This window comes from Esox lucius, chromosome 23, assembly GCF_011004845.1.
Source record: "Esox lucius isolate fEsoLuc1 chromosome 23, fEsoLuc1.pri, whole genome shotgun sequence".
NCBI classification, from domain to species: domain Eukaryota; kingdom Metazoa; phylum Chordata; class Actinopteri; order Esociformes; family Esocidae; genus Esox; species Esox lucius.
The window spans coordinates 15,894,668-15,920,003 of NC_047591.1; the positions used below are offsets into that span (position 1 = coordinate 15,894,668).

The 25,336-nt window shown below is 41.9% G+C and overlaps 1 long non-coding RNA gene across 2 annotated transcripts in view; it reads left to right on the forward strand.

The window, feature by feature from the left end:
* The window catches only part of LOC105020383, a 277,819-nt gene that overhangs the window by 221,475 nt on the left and 31,008 nt on the right, over positions 1-25,336 (forward strand). For both annotated transcript variants that reach the window (XR_002195995.2, XR_828720.3), the window contains exon 4: positions 24,196-24,318. This is a non-coding gene — a long non-coding RNA (uncharacterized LOC105020383). The remainder of the gene's footprint in view (positions 1-24,195; positions 24,319-25,336) is intronic.

Genomic DNA, 25,336 nt, shown 5'->3' on the forward strand with positions numbered 1-25,336 from the left:
GATAATTATTACTTTTTTTTTTACATGTTATTAAAAAAAGATATAGCCGACGCAAACTTTAATGGGATAGTTGACAGGTGACAATTTCCATCTGGCCATGCTTCCTGCTGTCTGCTGGACTAATGAGAGACAGCATTAAGTGTCATAATAAATCACAAAAGGGCCACCGAAATAGGTGAATGGCCATTCAACAGCTCCATTGTCTGTGTCTCCCTGTGTCTCACACACTCAGATAGCCAGCAGTGTTCGGCTAGACTCGGCTGAAACATGTTTTGACACCTTTCTTCATTCAGACTCTTCATGCTGATGTATACAGGATCATTTCGCAAGTTCCTCTGACAATGAGTGGGTTTTTCATCATTTTCACCCTAATGGAAGTGATGAGGATGATGAAGATGGCGGCAGTGGTGGTGATGACATAGATGATGATGAAAGCATCTGAAAGACAAATCTTTTTGCAAATTGACTTCACCATCTGTGACTTACATCCATTACATCTGCAATCCAATCTGCAATCCTTAATTGAAATGGCTGAATAGCGCAGCCATAAAGGGTTCCCTTCAAAAAGTATACACACTATTCTCCACTGCTCTATTGTAATGTGATGATGGAAATTAACTCAGACGGTCATTACACCCCAAATAACTACGTCAAAAGGAATCTGTCTGAATGGTTGTGCTATGGAAAGATACTGGAGGGGCTTCTTCAATTCCTTTTTTCTTGGCCATCGTGATTGCTCCAATTAAAACCCAAGATCTGTGAAGGAACCCATATAAGCGAAGAGGATAAATGTTTTCCATCGTTCCCTAGCTCTTCTATTACCATTTTCCAACCCCATGAAACAATAACCCCATCTCCATCTTTTCCACGTCATCTAAATTAACCAGCGACAGAATGGGTATGAAAATTAACCAGCGACAGGAATGGGTATGAAAAGAAGCGAGAGAATCTTTGACAATTCTCCAGAGAGAGAATGAGTGTGAGAGAACAAAAATGAGTTCAATTATAACAACCCTGAAGAAAGTTTAATGCTCTTTGCGTTCTGAATAGAAGAGGGGAATTGAACAGCACCTGAAAAGGTAAAATTAATGATTGGTTGTAATAACACTGATCTGTGGAGGCACAGGGCAGGTTTTTTTGGTCCATACAAGCCCTGTCTCTTTCATGTCTGAGAGGGGAAGGCATTGCAAAAAACACAAATCAGAGTATTTTCATGTGTAATGTTGAAACATCTTCATAATGGTAAAATAACGGTAAGATGCTGTCTAGGAACAGGCCTGGCTCTTACAACAGTTGAAAGAACATGTATACACATGTATACACATGTATACAAAGAATTGAATTATACACTTAACTCAAGGGTGGGGGAGACATTTACATGTAACACAAGCAGAGGGGGAGACATTTAAACTGAACACATCAAGTGGAGACTGGCATCTTTTTTTATTCCATACCCCGCCTTTCACGTCCTCTCCCCTTCTCAAAAGCGATTAGATGAGAGAGCCAGAGGTTCCTTGCTGTTTTGGAGCAAGAACAAGGAGGGAGCAGGCAAGGGTTATGCAATTGAGAAAAGCATTTTTTAATGCCATTTGCACATGACATCAGTGTAGTTAAATGAGTAATTCATGAACATAAGCCATGAAAATGTAAGCCTTAAGGGGTAGTTAACCCTCACCTTACAGCAATTGATCCTAAAACTATATAATCAGAGAGTTATAACCTTGTAAGTAAATATTGCTAAATTACAACGTACTTACAACATAAGTGCCTGATAGCAGAGTTTTCAACATTTGCAGACAATAACTCCACTGGGGTTTAATCGTCTTATGTAATGTTAAGTTCCAACCCTGTAAGACCCGGCGTGGTAATGCCACAGGGTTTCTTTAAACCCTGGATAGACATTTTAAGTACCATATATGCTGCAGAGAGCTCAACGTTTTGACCTTGAGTCTGCGCATGTAGAATGTACAGGGACAGATCCAGTAACAGTCAAATGTTTGGACACTTATGGATGTTGTTTCTGGCCATTCAGATTACAGCGATTGTATTAAACCTTTTCCCATATGTCATAATATACACATATATTATGTGCATTATATGTGTAAATCAGTGCAACCTCATGCCATGTGTATATTTATAAGTTGTACTTTATTATGTAATTATTCACTTAATTATTTGTTGGTTGTGCCCGTTATGGCAGTGCGTATTACTTGTATATACATATCTAAGAAGCAATTACCAGGCACAGTGCTCCAAAATGCTGCTGTTTCAGCCTGGATAATTGCTTTCTCTCATGGTGGGACTACTAGAGAAAAGGCCGGAGGGTGGGCGTTGTTAAACTTCTCTGGTTGCACGTGATTGGCTCAGTGGACTGTCACTCGTGAGTGGTTCTGTGGCTAACCAGACATTTTCCGATACATTTTTTAGATGTTTTGTGCAGAGTAATGCAACGTTGACCTGTTCCTGTTCAATTTGGTTTAGGTTTCAGTTTTACCATACATTTTGGATTTTGATGTCAATTTGTAATGGGGCTTGCTAGTTTGTTGGCTGAACTTGTGAAACACACACGCTCACGGTGCTGCCTCAGATCAACAGAACAAGCGCGTGCGGTTTAGAAGCCAGCCTGCCTACACCACACTGCCCCCCACCCTCATGGGCGTGCCCGGTCGATACACTGACAGCCTCCACACCCCTCCCCTGGCCGTCTTTCGCTTTCGTCGGCTCCCTCGTCGCTGCAGCGGTGAGGCGTGAAGGGCGACCAGCACAGTGGGGGTCCCTCTGCCTCGTTTTTGGGGAGCTGCTGAGATGCACTCAGGGGCAGTTGGATGTTACAGGGGGACAGAGAAATAGTGGGTGGACAGAGGAATAGAGGGGGGACAGATAGAGAAGGGACCGAGAGAGACAGACAGAACAAAGAGATTGACGAGGAGAGACTGAGAGGGATATACAGAGAACAAGTGAGAGAGAGGCAGGTCGGGCAGACAGACAAATGGGAAAAGACAGAGATATAGAGAAGGATAAAGGGAGGGAAGGGACGCACAGACATAGAATAACAGACATAGATAGAGGGTGATGTAAAGAACGTGTGAGACAGACAGACATAGAATAACAGACATAGATAGAGGGTGATGTAAAGAACGTGTGAGACAGACAGACATAGAATAACAGACATAGATAGAGGGTGATGTAAAGAACGTGTGAGACAGACAGACATAGAATAACAGACTTAGATAGAGGGTGATGTAAAGAACGTGTGAGACAGACAGGCATAGAAGACGAAACCAAAAGAGAGAGATATGGAGAACGCCTGACACAGACGGGACAAACAGACAGACATTGAAGAAGAAACAGAAAGAGAGAGAGATGTAGAGAGCAGTTGAGACAGACTGACAGACTGACATAGGGGAAGGGGCACAGAGAGGATGAAGACGGAACAGTTTCAGTGAGAGAACGCTGAATAAAACCACACCAGAATATAATGTACCTGTTTTAAACAGAGGCTTATGAGATGAGGAGAAAGTGTCTCTCTGTGATGGAGACAGGGATATGGAGGAGTCTAAATGCCTCTGTGTGTGTCCATGTGAAATGTGACATTTTATAAATGCCTTTTAATGGAATTTTCTGTCATTTTACATAACTGGAGACTTATCCTTTTAATTATTGAAACGACAGGCTACTTTGACACTGACAAACGGAATCTTAGATCAAGAAGTCCATCAATATCCTAGGTCTAGGTTTGTGAGGAGACGTGCCGCAGCCTTGTGAGGAGGAAAATACTGTATTACAAAAAGCTTTCCAGTTTCACTGACTCGCCCAATGAGGCGCGGCTCAAAAGTCTCTCTCCTTTGGTTGTACTTCCCTCCAAAATACTTAGCAAGCCTACAGTCATGTTGGAGATTGGCTGTGTGATGGTTCACTGGCAGATTGGTTGCTTGTTAACTAAATGTAGGTTTTGGGATTAATAAAGAAAGCTGTTGATCCTGCTTGGCAAAATCGTACTGTGGGCCTTCGCCTCAGGATATGTTGTTGTAGTCTGTTGTACATGCTAAACATGCTAAAGGTGACAACCCCTATGAGATAATTAGCATTGGGAGGAGAATTCAATACGCAATTCAACTAGCATTTTAGTAATCTACATAGCTATATTGCGTGTAGGTGGATAAATGTTTTGATCCCTGAAATGGAAAAGTGGGGAAATACCTAGAGCAACATTTATCAAAATGGAAATGTGTGTTTATGATCATCTTTTTGTGGTGATTGTTGTACATATCAAAGTACTGATATCAAATATTTTTGATAGGATTGCACAATTAGATTGCATGGCCCTTAGAGTCACTTATCCCCAAAACATTTATTTTGACAACTTCCATGAGTTTGGCACCAACAACTTGATGCAGAAATCTACAGACGAAAGACTCACAGAATAACACTGACCACCTCAGAACCCCATATAATTGAAGATTTGTTGGATCACTTGGACAAGGAATATAAGATTAAAGCCACCAAAAAGGTCAAAAGAGGGGTTTTGGAGTAAATCCTGCAAACAGTTTTGACAAATGTATCACAGTAAAAACACACAACATCCTAACAGTCTTCTGTTTGCATTTAGTGACACCTCATAAAAAACGGTTTGTTACTTTTCATTGTATTGTTGTTCCTTCTTGTTACTTTTGTGTTAACTACCATATTGTGGAGTCTTTTTGAAGAAATACACATTAACCGCTCAGATAAATGGCTTTAAACAACTTTCTGGGGTGGCGTAAGGCTTTTGTGTGCATTGCTATATAGTATAGCAAATATAGTAATAAACCCAGTGATATTGAGGGGGATTTTTTTTTTATTAGATCTTTTTCATTATTTATGATTTTTTTTTTTTATTGATGTCAAGTGAAGCACCCCGACAATTTACAGTATGTAGGGCCATTATTCTATACAGTAGATGACATAAAATGCGTAATAGATTACATCCTTATGTGTAACATACAGTGAGGGAAGAAAGTATTTGATCCCCTGCTGATTTTGTACATTTGCCCACTGACAAAGAAATTATCAGTCTATAATTTTAATGGTTGGTTTATTTGAACAGTGAGAGACAAAAAAATCCAGAAAAACGCATGTCAAATGTTTTAATTAGTGAAATAAGTATTTGATCCCCTCTCAATCAGAAAGATTTCTGGCTCCCAAGTGTCTTTTATGCAGGTAACAAACTGAGATTAGGAGCACACTCTTGTGAAATCTGAGCATTAAGCCAAGCAGCTCGGTGAGAAGGTGACAACAGTTGGTGTGATTATTCGCAAATGGAAGAAACACAAAAAAACTGTCAATCTCCCTCGGTCTGGGGCTCCATGCAAGATCTCACCTCGTGGAGTTGCAGTGATCATGAAAACGGTGAGGAATCAACCCAAAACTACACGGGAGGATCTTGTCAATGATCTCAAGGCAGCTGGGACCATAGTCACCAAGAAAATGATTGGCAACACACTACGCTGTGAACGACTGAAATCCTGCAGCGCCCGCAAGGTCCCCCTGCCCAAGAAAGCACATGTACAGGCCCGTCTGAAGCTTGCCAATGAACATCGGAGTGATTCAGAGGAGAACTGGGTGAAAGTGTTGTGGTTATTCTGTCCCTCACTTTTCAAATAAACCTACCATTAAAATTATAGACTGATACTTTCTTTGTCAGTGGGCAAACGTACAAAATCAGCAGGGAATCAAACAGTTTTTTCCCTCGCTGTATGCTCCCTTTGCAACCCTGACCATACACACCAATACTTATATGTCACGTGATTAATAAGCCAGTGAGCGTTTAAATTATTAAACGTTAACCTGACCAGCCCTGTTTAAGGTGTATGCAATAAAGGGAAAAATAACTTAGAAGTTACATAATAACATTAGCCTGTCCTACTTCTGTCTGTCGGTCTCTATCTCCTACTCCTCACATTCTATATGCTCTCTGGATCTATTTCTCTCTATTTCTCTGTCGCCATGTCTGCTTCACTCTCTCAGTCTTTATTTCTCTGTCCCATATCTATCTCTCACCCTCTCCCTCTCTCTCTCTCTCTCACTCCCCTATCTCCCTCCTTTATCCCTCTTTCTATATCTTTCTCCCCTATCCCTCTCTCTCCAAATCCCTCTTTCTCTCTCTCTCCCTCTACTTATCGCTTATCTTTCCCAAAATAAATATGTGGAAGAAGGGATAAAACGGGAGGCCTATCAAACATGTTGAGCGCGTGGGCTCAGATTTTTACTAGAGCCACTACCCGTCCGGCCCTCTCAGAATTCAATCTTGTTGTGTTGTGGGAAGCGTGGCAGTCTACTGTATCCAGGCAGGGGCCATCCAATCCATTAAAACCAGAACGCGCAGGGATTTGACTTGCGCTAGTTATTTTCCGTTTGCCTGGGTGAGAGCTGATTTGCCTGTGCCTCTGAGTTTTCAAGTCTTTTCTATGTCAGCCATGCCGGTGGCGTGTTTAGTTTGGTTACCTGTTGGACATTTATGCCGTCCTGACGTGTAAAACGCTTTAAAAGTGTGTGTGGTTCTAACCGTATTGAAAGAAGAAAAAAGAATCGCGCCCCGACTCCATCACACGCCCTCGCCATCGAGTACCGTTAAGCCATTGAGTGGATCTATTGTGACAACCCGAGGTTTTGAGGAGAATGGAGAGATGGAGGGAGGAAGTGGGTGGAGACAAACTGTTCACACTGCACTTTATTCCGGTAATGGAGGAGATGGCTTCAGAATCAAAAGAGAGGACAGGTCACTCTGGCAGATACTCCACGGACACTGTCTCCCTGGCAACGAGTTAAAGGTTTCTCGTAGTGCTCCTCCGGTGGCATGCTGGGAGAGAGAGGCGGAGAGAGCGGGAAGAAGAGAGTGGGTCACCAGAGAGCAAAAATCACCGGAGAGAGAGGCTAAAAGTGAATAGACCGGGATCACAGAGAAATAACAGAGAGATACAGAGAAATGGGTGGCAGTTATTGAGAGGAAGTGCTGCCAATGGCCTTGCGTGGGCCCATTGTGTGAAGCATTTACCCAGACCCAGCGTGGATGTGGAGGCAATAAAGGGTCCTCCGTGTCCAGTCAGTGGCATACAGGAAGCATCAGAGGAGCCACGGGCCATTGAGAAAGCTCAGGAGACATCAGAGGTGCAAATAAATCATAAAGAAAGCCAGCGATTCAAAGACACCGACATGAACACACACATGAACACACACTTGGACGGACACACAGACACACACACACACACACACACACGATTCCTATCAAATTAAGGTAATTTTCCTCTAACCTCTAACCTTAATGTTTACAGTAACTCTAAAGCCTATCTCAAATGCCAAACTTTAAACCTAACCATAACTCCAATCCCAATTCTAATCCTAACCTTATTTCTAACCCCTAAAAAGACAGATTTTGTTAGTATGGGACGGACAACATCCTTCGAAGGTGTTTCGGTACACAGACGCCAACCACACCCCAATCATTGCTTGTATCACTGCCTCATTCCCAACATGCTTTGCAGGGAGTCCTATTTCTCCTGTCGCCCCTTTGCTACCTCACCCAGACAGAGCCATGTGTCAGTTGATTGACACTCTGGCGGTATCACAGAGACATATTGTTATGAGCCTAGTGACAAGTGACTTCTCTGAACCCCTGCTTTCATCATGTCCCAGACCTACTGAGCGGAGAGACAGGTGAAGTGACGATAAACCCAGTGGATCAGAACACGCACAGGGCAACACAATCGTGTATAATCCTTAGTACAGAGAGAGTATGTACTAAGGATGGGGCGCTAACTGGAAGACCTGTGTGGATATAGCTAAAAGAAAGAAAAAACTAAGAATGAGCGCAGTAGTCGGGTGAACTGGTCACAGAAACACTTGAATAAACAAATGATAATGTAGCGTTATTGCATTCATATCTTCATAGTTATTGACCATGAAGCAGCTTTTAGATGTTGCAGACATGGGGATGTGTTGGGGGTCACAGGGCCTAAGGAAATGTGGCCTTTTAGATTGAATGCAATTGTAAGCCACTTTAAATAACTGTGGAGAACTACAGTAAACATTTGAATACTACGCAAATTATGAAAATGACAGGCTACTTTGGTAATGACAGACAGAGGATCGGAGATCATTAAAATGAACCATCAGTAACGTATGGCTTGGTGTGGGAGGAGACATACTGAAGCATAAAATATGAGGGAAAAGTATTATAATACCCATGGTGCACTGTGCCGCTGTCATTGGTTACGTCAGAAACTTCTCTCGGTGACGTTTTGTGCCACACTCAATGTACTTGGAGGCGCTGATTTCAACAATCGTGTTTTTGCAAAGGGCTGGTTCGGCTCAACACTGTTCATTGACTCTGCATGCCTTGTGATTGGGATACAAATAGTTCACATCAAGGCAATACAAATAGAAAAGTCTATTGATCCCTTCATGCTTGTGTGGTATTTGCTCAACCCTGAGTGTTTGGTGCAGCCGGGATGGTGGTGTTAAGCGGGCGTGTCCAAAGACACTTGCACCGCGTGTCAAGTGCACTGGTTAGTACAATACCAGTCAAAAGCAGCACCCCATCCTCATTTTAGTCCTGTGAGCAATATTGCCGGCTAATGTCAATGTTTGTTCTGTCACTACAGTTAGAGTTCGGACTGGGGGTGGTTTTTTGTCGAGAGACAAATACGCGTACTGACGCAATGGAATATGTTTGTAGCCGTTAGATATTGTTCTGTGAGATTTTAGAACCTTTTTTGTATTTAAGTTAGTGAGCAGGTCCCACTGGAGAACCGTCTATCTGTGTTGCCCAAGAACAATATGTATAAGACACATATAAGTAAATGTAGCAGCAGTGAAATGTCCTTTTTATTCAATTATATCATAACATGCCTAAGTAATATCTATTATTAAATATATAAATATTTTACAAAATGCACACACATACACGCACACAAACTCACAAACATTCCGTCCCTCTTCAGTGTTCCTCAAGGCTCATTTCACCTCTCCCTCCCTCATGCTAAAATGGTAGTGGCAGGTTTTGCAGCCAGCAGGAGGTAAGAGTGCAAATGTTCTTTGAGGAATGTCACAGACTTTTTTCGATGGCATGCTTTTACTTCGTCTCTATCAATGTCAAGGCAGACCTAACTAGAAAATTCTGATTTGTTCTCGGTATATTCGAAAACCTATTTGAAACAGTTTCTTACATTTCCAAGGAAACATACTGACTATTTACATACTGTATATTTGGTTTACATTGATTTATTTATTGACATTTTTGTTGCTTTGGGATCTACAGTGGTTCATATTGGCCTATACTTGTTCTGACATTCTTTAGGAGCTGTATAAGAAAAAGTCAGTCATGGGAGTTATCTGTTGTTATGTAAAACTAATATTGTCTAATAACCGACCTTAATACATCTGATTATTATAAACAGTATAATTATAGATGCTATTAGACCATAAATATATCAATTTTAGTGAGATTGCTAATCTCGCCTCTCCTCATTCTCTGATACTTGAAATGTATTTATCTAGCTGTTATGTAATTATTAAATACCACATCTAAAAATGTATCTTTGCACTATTTTGAAGAGTATTCAATTAACTAAGTCTAATCCCAGCTCGGGGAGGAACAGTCCTGTGCCATAGCTTAGTGTATGCTATGTGTGTATGTGAGAAAGTTTACCAGTTAGGATTACTAATAGCAAAGTATGTTTATTATTAGAATTAATAATAGCCAGGAAATTATACAGAAGTCTTACGTATGCTTTTATCTGAACTCATTCTTAAAACAATAGCTGCATTTGCTTAATAATCAATAGATTTAATTAACACGGGTGCATGAAAAGTACAGATAAAAAAATGTATGTTTAATTATTTCTTACAGAAATATGTTGTGTATCTGTACTCAAAGCAGACATGCTTTAAGCATCTGAACATTGCAAGAGATGCTGCTTTTAACAAATTGGAGGTACTGACCTTCCTTAAATTTGCCAAAACATTCAGACAATACATCCCTGTTGATGCTGACCTAGATATCACATTCTTACATTTAATGTTACAGAACACAGGCCTTTCCTCAATGGGAAGCAATCAGATAACATGTATGTCCATTGTTCTGGGTAATCCAGCAACCAAGATAAACACAATAAAATAAAGCCTATTAAAACATTCAGCCTTTTATGGGAATTGTTAAACAACAGTTCCTACAAAAGTGCGGTAATATTTCGTTGGATCATGCAACTCACCCTTAAGACACGCCCCACCTCTGGGAGCCCCTGCCCCTGGAATGGGCGGGAACATCTGGTCCGGGATACTGTCATGGCCATGGTCCTCAGAAAAGTTATCACTCTTCTTCCCTGGAAATATACTGCTTCATTGGTATCCACAATTATAGCAAGGAGATGTTTCAAACGGGTTGTCAACACCTAGCTAAGAAGCTTACGAAAACTCGGGGTAACAGAGGAAAATATCTCGTTTCTCCAGGTGTGGCTAAATGCTAATCCTAGCTTTCCTCTCCCTCTGCCTTTGATTCAGATAAACTTTGGGTGCTGAGAGGAGCTGATGACATTAGCCTACAGTAGCGATTTCCCCCTCAAGCGAACTGCCTATCTGGCTCCTGTAATTAGTCTATGGTAATACGCAGGCGATTAACGTCACCTTGTTTTTGCAGTTCTGTTTTAATGATGAGAGAGAGTGAGTGGGTACACACATGACCCAAGCTGGTGCCTCAGATGCTGCATAAACTGTCCTGAAGGACACAGGAGTCGAACACACGCACAGGCCTTCAAGCAGCAGCAGCAGCACACACACATGACCAAATACGCCTGCGCACACCCATTCCAAACACACTGACACGCACAGGTGTAAACCAGAAATCTCTTTACTTTTCAAGGGCAAACTGGAAAGAAAATGCGCCGCTGGTGTGGAGAATTATATAATTTCTAATCCTACGTGTCTAAAGAAAAGAGAGGAGAAGATTGAGTAAAGATTGGGTTTTGTTTGTGAAATCCAGTGAAATGTTACATTAAGCTCCACCTGACAAGTTAAATCATTGACATGTAGCGGGGTAGACTTATTGGCCTTTTAAATCCGTCCTTGGCAACAACATCAGACCTTTTATATCTGGGGGGATGGGTAGTGTGGGGTTGCTGAGTGGCCATATAGAATCACTATAGTGGACTGTCATATCTGACAGTAGGGTGTTTGGACACCAAGGTCATGGTAAGACAGCTCCATTAGTGGCTCTCATGGGGCCAGAGTGACTTCAGGAGGGCCTCTCGTCAGACTAGGCCCGTGACACCCATTCACCTCTGGCCAAAAGAGACAGTGCTGTATACACTTGGTGTTAATGGTTCAAAAAGTATGTGTGTATTTCTCAAAAATTGTAATAGTAATTACCGACGTGGGTGCTCACAGACACGTGTACAGACAGGTGGCCAGTTTGAATCCGGGAGAATTCCATCCAGAATGAATCTGCCAACTGGATGGCTGCTAGTTTCCCCTCCTGAAGGCTGTCCCTTACATTTGTGCCCTAGAGCCAAGCCCTTAACCCTGTAACATGCTCTCCATCCAGAGTCGCTGCACTTCATCCTGAACCGATGCTCCTCTCAACTTGTGTATTATGTGTGCTGACTTGGTATGTTGGCAACACAGTAGGGACCCATTCCAGTTGTTTGCTGTAACTAATGATCAGTGAAGTTGTTTTGTTTTAGGCCTGTGCATTTTACATTGATAGGAACAGTACCAGCATTCACTTTTTCAGACCTATGAGCTACAGTAGCTCATCTGTTGGATCGGACCACACGGGCCAGTGAGCCTTGGCCGCCCAAGACCCGGCTCACCGCTTTTCCTTGGACCACTTTTGATTGGTACTGACCACTGCAGACCGGCAACACCCCACAAGGGCTGCAGTTTTGGAGATGCTCTGACCCAGTCGTCTAGCCATCACAATTTGGCCCTTCTCAAAGTCGCTCAGATCCTTACGCCTGCCCGTTTCTCTGTGATCATAATGTTATAGCATGATCATTGTAAATAGTACAGTATGTGTGTGAGAATATATAATATACTGTAATACTGGTCAAAAGGTGGGACACATCCCCATTCACTTGATTGGGTAATGTGCCCTAAGTTTTGACTGATACTGTACTTATATGTATATCATACACACACACACACACACACACACGCAGACACACTGCCATTAATTTTACCTCAATTAAGCAGGTCAGATAAGACACGATTTGTTCCATCTAATTTATCCAGTCCACAGACTACACAGGCCAACCTGAGGATGCCTTGGTTTCAGTCCAAGCCGTTTGACCCCATCTCAACCCTATAACCATGTGTTGTCTTCGTGACATGTTCGGAGGCTATAGGTCGAAACGATTGTTTATTTTCATCTCCTCCAGACAAAGATCGGATGTCTCTGGCGTCCGACCTGTCAGGGAACCCTTGGGTCGTGACACGTCAGTCTGCTTCTGCCACAATGACCAGGGGAGTGTGAGCGTGTCAGTTGTTCTGTCAGTCCGACTACGATCTCTCGAGCTGTGTTTCCAACTGAGCCTGTATTCCCCATTTAGCGCAGTACATTCCCCCTTGTTATTCCTTGACTAGTATGTCCTGAATGGGTGACCATCTGGGGCACAGACCTGGGTGACAGAATCATTTGTCTTGGCCTCATGAAATGTCCCTGTTTGACACACAGGAGAGGACTGATTCACTTGTTTGGGGGGAACGTGTGGTGGAAACGCTTCTGAGGGTTTGTGTCTTCACTGAACTGATTTTGGAAAGTGAGAGGAAACTTAAACGGATATCGTGGTTGCTATGGTAATGGAGTGTGGACACGGCATTGATATGAGTGAGCGTGCATGCGTTGCATGCGACTCTCCAAACTTCTCCGCATGAATGGGTGGTGCACATCGGAACACTGCTGCTACTTTGCATTCAACCCCGTAACTGTAAGTACACGTTCACATGTACTTACAGGTTACTAGGGTGACACCTTGGTTCCTGCACCAGTATCACCATTCCTTCCTGAATCCCCCTTAAATTATCGATGAACCCAGCGATACAAAGCGATTACTCAACCCTATGACCCCTTATTATACCGTGTTAGTATCATTAGGTTGTGAGTGACATCTGAGAGCCAAAATTAATATTTAAGCAGTCCTTAAACGAGGGAGGAGCCGTAGAGGTTGATAAGAGGAGAGGAAACAAAAAACATCGGTTTTCCACTTCGGACGGACCTGACAGGCAGAGGACAGGCTGGCCATCTGTTTTCGGGTGTCTGTGAATAGTTTTTTTTGTCTTTCCCCCTGAAGCAAACAGTATGTTTGTTAATTTATTAATACGGCTGGCGCGTGTTCAAAAAATGTCATTGTGAAAGCCTTGTAGGCCAGCGAGAGTCCATGGAGGTGAAACTGCCAAGCCTGTTTGCAGTATTTCAATATTAAAGAGGTTCTTTGAAACAACAAACAGTTGTTTGTTTTTTCTCCTTGCCCTGTATTGCACGCGCTAAGGAAGAGCAAAGTGTGCAGAGTACAAAAAGAACATCTGACTTTGATTTAATTAAATCTCTTAATCTTGTTACATTGACAGCACATATCCAAACACAAAGAATATCTTTTTCGACATGACACGGTTCCCAGGTTTGGATGAATAGCAGGGCCCTGAGGATATGATCTGTATATTCATTTGATTCAGTTTTGTGTCATTGTTCGGAAATGACACTTCAGGTCTAGCCGTGTCGTGTGTCTGAGCCTCCTTTGATGACATCCTGAGCTCGCCGAGCTTATCACGTTAGCATCTATCCCCTGTCGCCCTCCAACTTGTAATCATCCTGAGTTAGCATATGTTAGCTCAGTGCTTAGTGGCCCTGTGGTCGCGTCTTACCCCTGTGTCTGCGGTGGTGATGAAGTGATCACATTTGTTTTGTCTGTGCCCTATCAAGGCCCCTGTATGCAGTATTTAAATTTGATTTCCTATGTGAGTGTGTGTGTGTGTGTGTGTGTGTGTGTCTGTGTGTATTCATGCATTCATGTGTCTCTGTCTACATAATTGAATGTGGTAGACTGTAAGTATATTTACCCAAACTCAGACAGAGACGTTCAGTAATATCTGATGTCCAAGATCAGTCTTGTAGTAGTACTCAGGTCAGCAGTGAACAGGTTGTAGTTAGACATGTCATTAGGATACCTGCAGTATGTCATGTTCACTGGAGCTTTAGATGTGCTCTGAGTGCGAGTACCGACAGAGTAACTAATGCTATTGCCATGGACTGATTTCATTGGATGCTGTCACTACAGAGTAACAGATGCCATTGCCATGGATTGATTTCATTGGATGATGTCACTACAGTGTAACTGATGCCATTGCCATGGATTGATTTCAATGGATGCTGTCACTACAGAGTAACTGATGCCATTGCCATGGATTGATTTCATTGGATGATGTCACTACAGAGTTACTGATGCCATTGCCATGGATTGATTTCATTGGATGATGTCACTACAGAGTAACTGATGCCATTGCCATGGATTGATTTCATTGGATGATGTCACTACAGAGTAACTGATGCCATTGCCATGGATTGATTTCATTGGATGATGTCACTACAGAGTAACTGATGCCATTGCCATGGATTGATTTCATTGGATGATGTCACTACAGACAGGTGTAAATTGTTTTTAACTGCATGAAGGTATAAAGCGTTAGCTTTATATCTGCCTGATTAATATCTGCCTGATTGAGGCAGATATTTGTTGATCATGCCGCTCGCCCAGTGTAGGTCCAACAGCCCAGGCGACTGGGCATATGGCTGGGTTACAAATGGACCGGATATCACTGAAAACCTTTCTAAGTTTACCAGTAAACTACCGGAATATTGGTCACTCTCATGGAATATATAGCATTTACTGTAATATGGTGAATTTGTGAATTTCATATTAGCACGTATTGTCACGGATTGATCTGTGTGATCTTATCAAAATATACTATAAAATAAATAATTTCAAATGAAGAGTGACAAAGATATAAAATATTAATTGAAATCAAATGAATAAAAACATTTTTATTTAAGTTTTAACATTTGACTATTTCCGCATGCACTGTAAACATTTTGTGGTGAAACCGGTGGCAGTGGTGAAAATAGACAGTTGTTGTGAGAATGTATTGAAAATAATACATTGTTGATTATATCTTTTCGTGGTATTTATAATTAGGCATTCTTCTCTTCCACCATATGGTCTAAATATAATGCAAACATCTTCATTCCATGAGTGATGCACTCCCTCCTTTCCACCCGTTTCCCTCACGCAAATTCCAATGTCCTAAGAAATGTGTAAACAGAGGTAAAGTAACTGAACTTATTGGCCACAATTCATCTGGAGAGTCCATCTTTAGATGCTCCACAGCCAGTCACAGGGTAAAGATTAGTAAAGGGTTGTAAAATTACTGTTGTGTAATCTAGATGCAGAGCAGCTGAATGGACTATGCAAAAAAAGTGTTTTCCAGATTTTTTACCTCCTCCAAGTTCTCAGTTTGAAGCACCCAATTTGCCTCCTTGAATCCTTTCAACACCTACCTGTTGAATGCCCGCATTCCAGGGAGTCTTAATAAAGCTTACTAAATGACTGCATTTCTGAAACGATGGCTAATTTGCACATCAGTGACAAAACCAGGCATAAGCCTTTGAATGCTAATGTGTGACTCACACTCTAGTTTTGCTTGGCTATTAGCTCCGTAATTAGTTGGATATAGCCACCTGTCGGATTCTACTGCTACCCTGATTTTCCCAGAAATCAATGTTGCACTTTCCAAGAAACATATTTACTATTGAGGACATGTTTTTAGTAGACAAGTTTCAGCTTATCATCTGAAGGTTTAATTTTTCATGGTGACCAGGTCAGTGTTGGGGAACGTTACTTTTCAAAGTAATTAATTACAGTTACTAGTTACAGTTCCCATGAAGTAAATAGTTACGTTACCTAGTTACTTCCTGTAAAAAGTAAGGCTTTAAGTTAAATAGTTACTTTAAGATAAGTATTTGATTCTATATTCACGTGTTGGTCACTTATGCCCAAAAGGCAGAGATATAATTACATAGTCATATAATTACGTTGTATAATTACGTAGTCAGGTATGGCATAGTCAGTGTCACTGAAAAGTGTATGACATTATCAATCATTATACAGCAAGAGTGACCAATCCTATTATCTCAAGTGATCAGATATAATGCCAAATAATATTTGCGTTTAGTTCTTTAATCAAGAATCTCTTAAATCAATACATTATTTTGTATTGCAAGTGTCTCCACATTTTCAGGACAGGCTTATTATGCAGCCTATATGTGCAGACTTCAATACTAGTTAGATCCATTGTGGTGAACAATGAGGAACAAAAAATAATAACCGATAAACATACCTTCTCAAAATGAAGACTCTGGTGAATCCCAAAACCATAGTTTGCCTGGAAATAATGGATGATGTTTTGGGATCAACTTTGGTTGTCCGGCAGAGGAGGATTTCTGATCAAACTTTGGTTGTCCAACAAGTAAGTTGATCCCGGCAAAACATAGCAGCGGTGATTGGTTATATGCAAGGGTAAGAACGATGTAGTCGAAATAGTGAACTGCTTCCCAAGCCAGAATCGTGAAGTTCACCCGAGCTCAGCCTTCTGCTGCACAAATCTCTAGTCGACGATACATACCGTTTTGAAATGAATGGGAGCTGCATGGGCGAGTGGCTTTTGTATGTGTATCATGTCCTTTAACTGGGAGAGCTGGTGCTGCCATCTTTGCGTCCTTTGTGGCCACTTGCTACTAGAGAAAAGTAATGCTACATAAAGCTTCGTAGGTTGCCCTGAGAGAAATTGATTAACGCGTTATTTATTTGGAAAAGTAACTAGTAAGGGATTACTTAAATAACTAACGTTATGTTACTCATTACCTTTACTTAGTAACAAGTTACCCCCACCCCCAACACTGGACCAGGTATATTTGTTACTATCAATTGCATATTGAAGCGATTGGCTTTTCCTATTGCTCATCTCATCCACCATTTAGCACAATTAGCTTGAGGTGATTTTACAGCATTTAAACCACTGATGGTTTATGGAATGGTGGGTCTCAGATGGTAAAGCACAGTGCTTGAGTACAAAACTCCTGTGAGCGATGCACTCACTACTGTTAGAGGCTCTGGGTAAGAGCATATGCTAAATTACAAAAATTTACATTTCTAAATTAGCAGCTAAAATGTAAGTAAATATCTGCACGTTTGTGGGCTTGACGAGATATCAGTGTGTATCCATGTAAATGAATAAATGGAAAATGCTCCCCGTTATATTTATTTTCGATTTGCTCAGTGGCACCAAGTTTACTGTGGTCTTCTGACGATACCAAGTGCTCTTTTGAAACAAAAACAAAAATGCATGGTATGAAAATAAGAACAATATAACATGATGTATAGCTACTGTAATGATACATTGTCCATTGAATTAGCCAACAGGGAAACCTAACGTGACATGGAAAGTGACATGGAAAGTAGGCATGTATGCCATACCAACCTTCTGCCAGGTAATGACAGTGTAGGTAGCAGCCTGCATTTCACAGCTGGCTAGCCTCAATATCAGCCGGGTCCTGGTTGGTCCCTGTAGAGGAAAACCAGATGCTGCTGGAAGTGGCGTTTGAGGGGCAGTAGCAGGCATTCTTCCCTCTTGTCTAAAGATCAAGTCCCATTGCCCCAGGAAATGGACAGGGGACATTGCCCTGCGTAGGATGTTATCTTTTGGATGGGATGTTAAAAATCTGCCCTGATGCTCTGTGGTCACTAAAGATCAGATTGCACTTATCATAAGAGTAAGCCTGTGTTAAGGCTAAAAGTTCAATCTAGCTATCATGGGCAGCTAATCATTCTGAGCTTCCAGTTGGCTAATTTCTTCTCTGTCTTCCCCCCTTTAACGAAAAACTAAAACATTACATGTAAAGAACTATGAATAAAGTCAATAATGTATGAATGCATCGATAAAGTTGCTCTGGGTAAGAGTGTCAGCTAAAGCCTAAAATGTTACATGTAAATAATGTAATGTAGTGAGAAAATGGAAATCTGTCCAAGTGTCAGTTCAAAGAATTCAGTATTTACTTTCGTGTTTGTCCTGTTTTGTCATGTTTGTCAAGGCCTCATTCAAAACTCCGACATGGCTGAATGTCAACCAATCTTATTAAAATCTTTTCAGACTAGAGGCCATATGGTGAAGAGCATATGGAATATCATGACAAAATCAGAAGGCAGTTCCAGAAGGTTGTTGGTTTGTGTTCAGCACTTCAGTTTAAGCCTTATCGACACACACACACACACTCACAAAAGCACATTCTACTGTGGCCTGCAGAGAAAGGTTTCTGCCAAGCTTTTCCACATACTCACATAAATCTGGCGGAGGCAAGCATACTGTGCCGCCACGGCGTCTGAAAACATCCAGTCAAGCCAGAGGAAATGAAGGGAAAACGAATAATAAGCCATAATTCTAACATTTGCTTTTGATCACCTGGGCCAATCTTAAAGAGAGAGAGAGAAAGATAAAGAGAGACATCATCTACCGGGCTTGCCAAAGACAGCAGAGGATGTCTACTGTCTCTACATGTGGACCCGTTGGGATGAAGAGGAGGACGGCTCGTGTCTCTCTTCTCATTCTCCATAATGATCATTAGTGTACCCTAAGCCCTTGAAGTTTGTGGACTCATCTCTGTTAAAGTCCCTCTCAGGTCACTGCTCTAGATGAGAATGTGTTCTCAGTCAACGTACTTTCTAATAAAATGTGATAGTACTTATGTCAATAGGCACACGATGATGCTCAACTGAAAATCTATTTCCTGTGTTCCAACTGGCTCATTACAGAGCAGTACTGATCAGCTGGTTAACGAACACAAAATTCAGAGAGTGGTAGCCACAAGGCCACAGGTCAGCCTTTCTATAGCTGTGTGACATCAGGGTCAACAATTTCAAATGGAAATTGAGTTATTTTATTGCCGCTTTCCCAGTGTGGTTACAAAATGAATGTATAGATAAGAGACATTAACCAAAACTCCACCTAGCAACAGCGAAACTACATATCATTCAGTGTCACATGTCAATGTGGGCCAGGTCTGCTGTGCTTAAATCAACTTCTCTAAGAGATTAACAGCAGCAGGTTCAAATGTATATGTCTTAGTTGATATAATATTATATTATGAAAAATATAGTACAGTGTTTTCAATTAAAAAGCAATAATTCGATTATCCATCCAAATCATCAATCAAATACTTGTTTCCTCTGTTCTTGTTTCCTCCATACATTGCCTCTCTTTGACACTTAACTGGAGCCAGAAGGTAGGTCCCTTCACTTCACTCTCCCAGTGTGCCTTGAGAAGGAGGTGAGGAATAACAAAACAAGGGAAGAATCTCAATAGAATTTCCTGCACCCCCTCATTTCGCCTCTTTTAAAAAGCCATTTGATCAGAAGGGCAGAGAGGAAGGACCTCTGACCTTCTAATGGAATGTGTTCTGAAAAGGAGAGGAGAAAAGATGTGATGAATAAAATGCAATTGAGATTCTCCCAAGGACGGGAAGAAAGCATTTCACAACTGTTAACACTTTAAAAATGTCTAACGAACTAAATGAGTAAGAATCACAATTTGCTTTATCTGGTAAGTCCATTTACACACCCAGAATGTTACTTGATGTAACCGTGGCTTCATAGAAACCTACTACGCAATAGGTTGAAACCACACAAACCCTACTGGGAGTGCGATAAGCTGTGAACAAATGGGAAGAAGTAATAGGAGCAGTAAGAGTATCATTGACATGGATTTACATCATAGGTTATTTACAAATGATTGGCATATTTCAGAGGTAGGCAATAGGCAGCCACTGGGCCATGATTTATTTTGCCTCGCCCAAGTATTTTGGTTCAAAAGTGTGGATGATTAATAAAAAATGTATCTTATATATTAGTCCCACGTGTAATGCTCAAAGGAGGACTTTACCCAACCAAACTATTTTCCTGATCCCTCCTTTTTTTTTTTTTTTACACTTTTCGGAAGGGACATTTTCTCTTCAGTAATGTACATGGATTAGCAATTCAATTGTTTTAATGCATCTGTCATAGTCCTAATTGCCAATCAGGTTTTAAAAAAGTGAATCAGGTTGGCCTATGATAAGGCGAGTATTGTTCAACATCTGATTAACCTTATCCCAAGACTATTACGCAGTGCAAATGAGCCTAGAACAGCTAATGCCTGCTATTTGAAGTTGCCCTTTACGAGGTACCATATAATTGTAAGGTGTGTAAAGTATCTTTTGTCTTTTGATTTGACCGAATCTAAGGCTTAGCTTGTAACTTCATACTAGCCTACAAGAGGTCAGTTCTAATGGGGGAATTGTAGGGTAATGTCGGCTCAAATGGACTGCAGTGCTTTTGAGCGGACATTGCCTTACAAGTGGAAAATGAGTAACCAAAGCCCCTGTTACATAGAGCTTAAAATGCCACCAATCTGACATTGCCATGAATTATTTGGTGTCTTTTCTAAATATGGAAGTTAAGCAAATGGAAAGGTAATAAATGTCTTTCCTGCAAGGGAGGCAAGTTGTCTATTTCACCGATTTTCTTCGACTTCCCTTTGTACCAAGGAGGCTGAATTAGAGCTCTTCACGGGTCTAACAGACCCGAAATTCTGAGATCCGACCAGGGACTTGACCGCGTCTGGGTCCAACACTTAATTTTGTCTTGGATCTGGGTCAGGTCTGACTTAAAGTGGACCGGTCTCCGGTAGTGCAGTAATATTATATTTACTGACTGGACCGATTGGATCCAGCCATTATGTAAGAAATATAAACAACACATTTCATTTCTGATGTAAAGGCAGCTGTTATCTTAAATAAGATAACAGCATGTTCATCTAAAATCTTTCATTCAGTTGGAACTAAAATCGTATGTACGTGATCGCATCCTGGACTGGCTGCTGCTGGAGAGAGAAAAATTAGGAGGATATAAATTGGTGTATTCTATTCTTGATTGATGGAATATCGAGGGCAAGGCCCTTTTCACACATGTAAAAAGACAGCTAGAAGAAGAAGAGTACACTGTTCTTTTTGAATGTTTTTTGTGTGTGTGTTTGTTTTACATATTTTCCATCTAGTAGGACAGGGCTATTTAAGCCAGTTTGGTTCTTGTAAAATGTGTAAATTGTATTTTTATTTTACTTTTTTAATTTTTCTGTTGTTTTATAATCATGAATTAGTGTTGTAGGCCAGTTAATTCAATTTCTTACTAATTTATCATGAAAAAATTTACAAATGTCTGAAAAGGTGTGGCTATATTAATCTTCCTATATGTCTCTTAGAGTTAGACCAGTAATCTAACAATGTAATGCTTCTTTATTAAAATATTTAAATTATAAATGAACAAATGATAGCCTATAGGCCTATAGACTCATGTAGCCTGTTGCCCCTGTAGCCGACAAGGATAGGCTATCCATAAGAGGTGTCGTTCTCTCATCTCTCATCTTCATCCGTTTATCCGGTATCGGGTCGCGGGGGCAGCAGCTCCAGCAGGGGACCCCAAGCTTCCCTTTCCCGAGCCACATTTGCCAGCTCTGACTGGGGGATCCTGAGGCGTTCCCAGGCCATTGTCGAAATATAATCTCGCCTACCCCGAGGTCTCTTCCCAGGGAGACGTCCTGGGGGCATCCAGATGCCTGAACCACCTCAACTGGCTCCTTTCGACGCAAAGGAGCAGCGGCTCTACTAAGAGTTCCTCACGGATGGCTGAGCTTCTCACCCTATCCCTGAGGGAGAAGCCTGCCACCCTTCAGAGAAAACCCATTTCAGCTGCTTGTACTCGCGATCGTGTTCTTTCGGTCATGACCCAGCCTACCCTCACCAACCATAGGTGAGGGTAGGAACGAAAATTGACCGGTATATCGATAGCTTTGCCTTCCGGCTCAGCTCTCTTTTCGTCACAACGGTGCGGTAAAGCGAATGCAATACCGCCCCCGCTGCTCTGATTCTCCGGACAATCTCCCGCTCCATTGTCCCCTCACTCGCGAACGAGACCCCAAGATGCTTGAACTCCTTTACTTGGGGTAACGCCTCATTCCCTACCCGGAGGAGGCACTCCATCGGTTTCCTGCTGAGAACCATGGCTTCAGATTTAGAGGTGCTAATCCTCATCCCAACCGCTTCGCATTCGGCAGCGAACCGGTCCAGTGAGTGCTGAAGGTCACAGACCGATTATGCCGCAAAAAGCAGCGATGAGATCCCCAGGCCACCGAACTGCAACCCCTCCCCACCTCGACTACACCTCGATATCCTGTCCATAAAAGTTACAAACAGGATTGGTGACAAAGCGCAGCCCTGGCGGAGGCCAACCCCCACCTGGAACGAGTCCGACTTACTACCGAGAACCCGAACACAGCTCTCACTTTGGACGTACAGGGATTGGATAGCCCTCAGAAGGGACCTCATCACCCCATACTCCCCATACCTCCCACGGTATCTCCCGGGGACCCGGTCATATGCCTTCTCCAAATCCACAAAACACATGTAGACTGGATGGGCATATTCCCAGGCCCCCTCCAGGATCCTTGCAAGAGAAAACGAGCTGGTCGGTTGTTCCGACCAGGACGGAATCCGCAGTGTTCCTCTTCAATCTGAGGTTCGACTATCTGCCGAACCCTCCTTTCCAGTACCTGGAGGTGTCGTTGTAGACTTCAAACATTCCACCGGCCCCTACTTTATATATATTCGTGCAAATACTTATATGCATGCATTAAATGCATTTAACCCCCAAATCTCAAACTGAACCATGCGAGTATTTGGTGGGTCCAGCAAGTATATCGTGGAAAGTGTGGTGCGTTCAGTTTCGGTAGCTATTGTATTCTCCGCTGCTTTCGTTCCTTCGTGAGTCAAGATGCTGAAACTGGTGGCTTTTGGGGAACCAAGCTCAGAAACGCTATTAAGATATTGTTCTGCAATAGCACCCAAGGTTTAAACGGAGAAAAAAATATAAATTTTTAGGCTATACTTATTTTTGAGCATATTCTTATTGGCCACGACCATAGGCTATGTGTGAATAGACCGACATGACGACCAGAATATCGGTGTTAATGTCAGGCGTTTGATATAGGAACAGGCCCGCAGTATATCTCTATAGACAGAAATTTCCTCCGCACTAAGTTGGCATAGGACGCTTGCTTCGCTAAACCAATCTCCCCGTTTTGGCGAGACTTGGTAAATTTTTTGGTTTTGGGTCATAGCACGTTATTTTTCGTGACAGAAGAATGTGTCTGTTGGTCAGAAAAAAAATACAAAATAATGCACACTCTCACCAAATAAAAGCAAAGCTTTGTCCTTGTCCTTCATCTCTGCACAAAACATTGCGCCAGAAAGATGTCCACCTGGCGGAGCCTTTCAAGTCATTCCGAGTTCTGCCCTCTGAAATCTTGTCTACCACAATCTACCACATTATATGTGAAAATTTCCCATGCCGCCAACATTGGGGTAAACATTTCTTTATAAATGAGGACCATATAACCTAAAACATCGCCGACATCGCTGAAACAGTACCGAAACAATCCCCAATTCTCTTTGAAAGGAAGGTCACTTTGTACGTTTTATTATACTTTTTGTAATACATTGGTATAATGCATATTTAAAAATCAATATGGTTTTAAAATGTAAAAACAATGCATAGGCCTACATAAGAACTTGTTTGGTCTGAAAGTATTTGATTATGATAGCTACGCAGCATGGGGTGGAACTTTGTGTGTACTGTGTACTGCTGGCAGGAGCCAATTAATGTGACACAGACACGATCAGTTTTATCACGCGTTCGCGGTAATATTGAACACGCTTTTTTCTTATCATATAACAAAAATGGACAACGTGAGGAAATGGGTTGCTGCCCCATAGACTTTAGCAGTGAGGCAGCCAGCTGAAGAGGAAAGAGATTAGGCAGGAAATGTGTTAAGGTCATCGGCAGCCGTCGGGGCTTGACAAAAGCGTCGGTGTACAAGTTCACAAGCCATGTAAACTAAACTTTTCATGTCAGCAATGCACAAGAAATCAAATGAATGCTGACTGCATTCACCTTGATGTAACATTTGGTGCCTCCACTTCTATATGAAAGAATTTGTTTTCTAAGATGAAAACCTATTTTTTCACAGAATACCGATGCGCTGTATGTTCCACGCAACAGGCCCCGCAAGGCTCCAGGTGGGACAGCTGACGTTCCAGGCATCCTACCTGCAACAAGAGAGAGATTCACCCGATGAAGTTCAACTATACTGGTGAGTCAGGCTGTTTTTAATCATTGTTTATGGCTCTGTCTAAGGCTGATTCATTTTGGTGAAGAGGGTATGTTCTTTTCTGGTTATGATTTGCTTATAGACATGTTGACAGTCACTAGTTATGGTTTATTAGCTATGTTGGTTTATTGGCTATGATGGTTGGTTGTAGGAGACCCCTTTCATTCGGCGAATGCACAGGTCATACTTCTGTTTGACGTTCTGGTAGTGTGGTGAGCCAGATGTCATTGCGTTGTGTATTCATAATGCCTTGTTGTGTTTTATGTGCCAAAATGTTGTTTTACACTCTTGATCTGTCTAAACAGGGCTGCCTGAGCCTTATAACATGAGCCTCCCTGCAGGCAAGCAGCTGTGTGTGGCCATACAGTTCATTTTGGGGCAGTGCTGGCCATTAGAGGTCATTATTATCAATGTTATATGTGTTTGGAGATTCAAGAATTGATCTGAGACTCAGGTCTTAGTTCACAACACACTGGAGCTTCCGTTCAGACTCCACTAGAGCACTATGGGAAATCTACCAAAAGATAAATGACAAGCTTAAGACATTGTCCACAGATGATGCATAAAAAAGGGACATGCTCAGAAACGGCTGCGCTCTCTGCACAATTGGAGATGTTGGCGATGGGGTTTTGGGGCACTATCATCAAGGATTCAAGCAACTAGCACTATCCTGCAGCAGTGTAGACCTTAATACTGCTGTTAGGGCACTTGAAGCATTATGAGATTTTGTGGCAGTGCAGAGAGACCTTTTTGACAGCTTTGAGATGAAAGCTTTAAGTGTACTTAGGATTAGCTAGATGACAACCATCGTAGAAAGAAACATAAAACATTTGCTGGTGAGAGTGGAGAGCAAGATGTTGTTTTTGATGGAAGACGAATGTTTCGAGTAGATACATTTAATGTTGCTATTGACACACTTTCTCAGAGCCTCGGACACCGCCTGCTTAGTGCGCTCTTCTTCTGTGCAGAATCCTGTACCTCAATGATTGAGAAGGCCAAT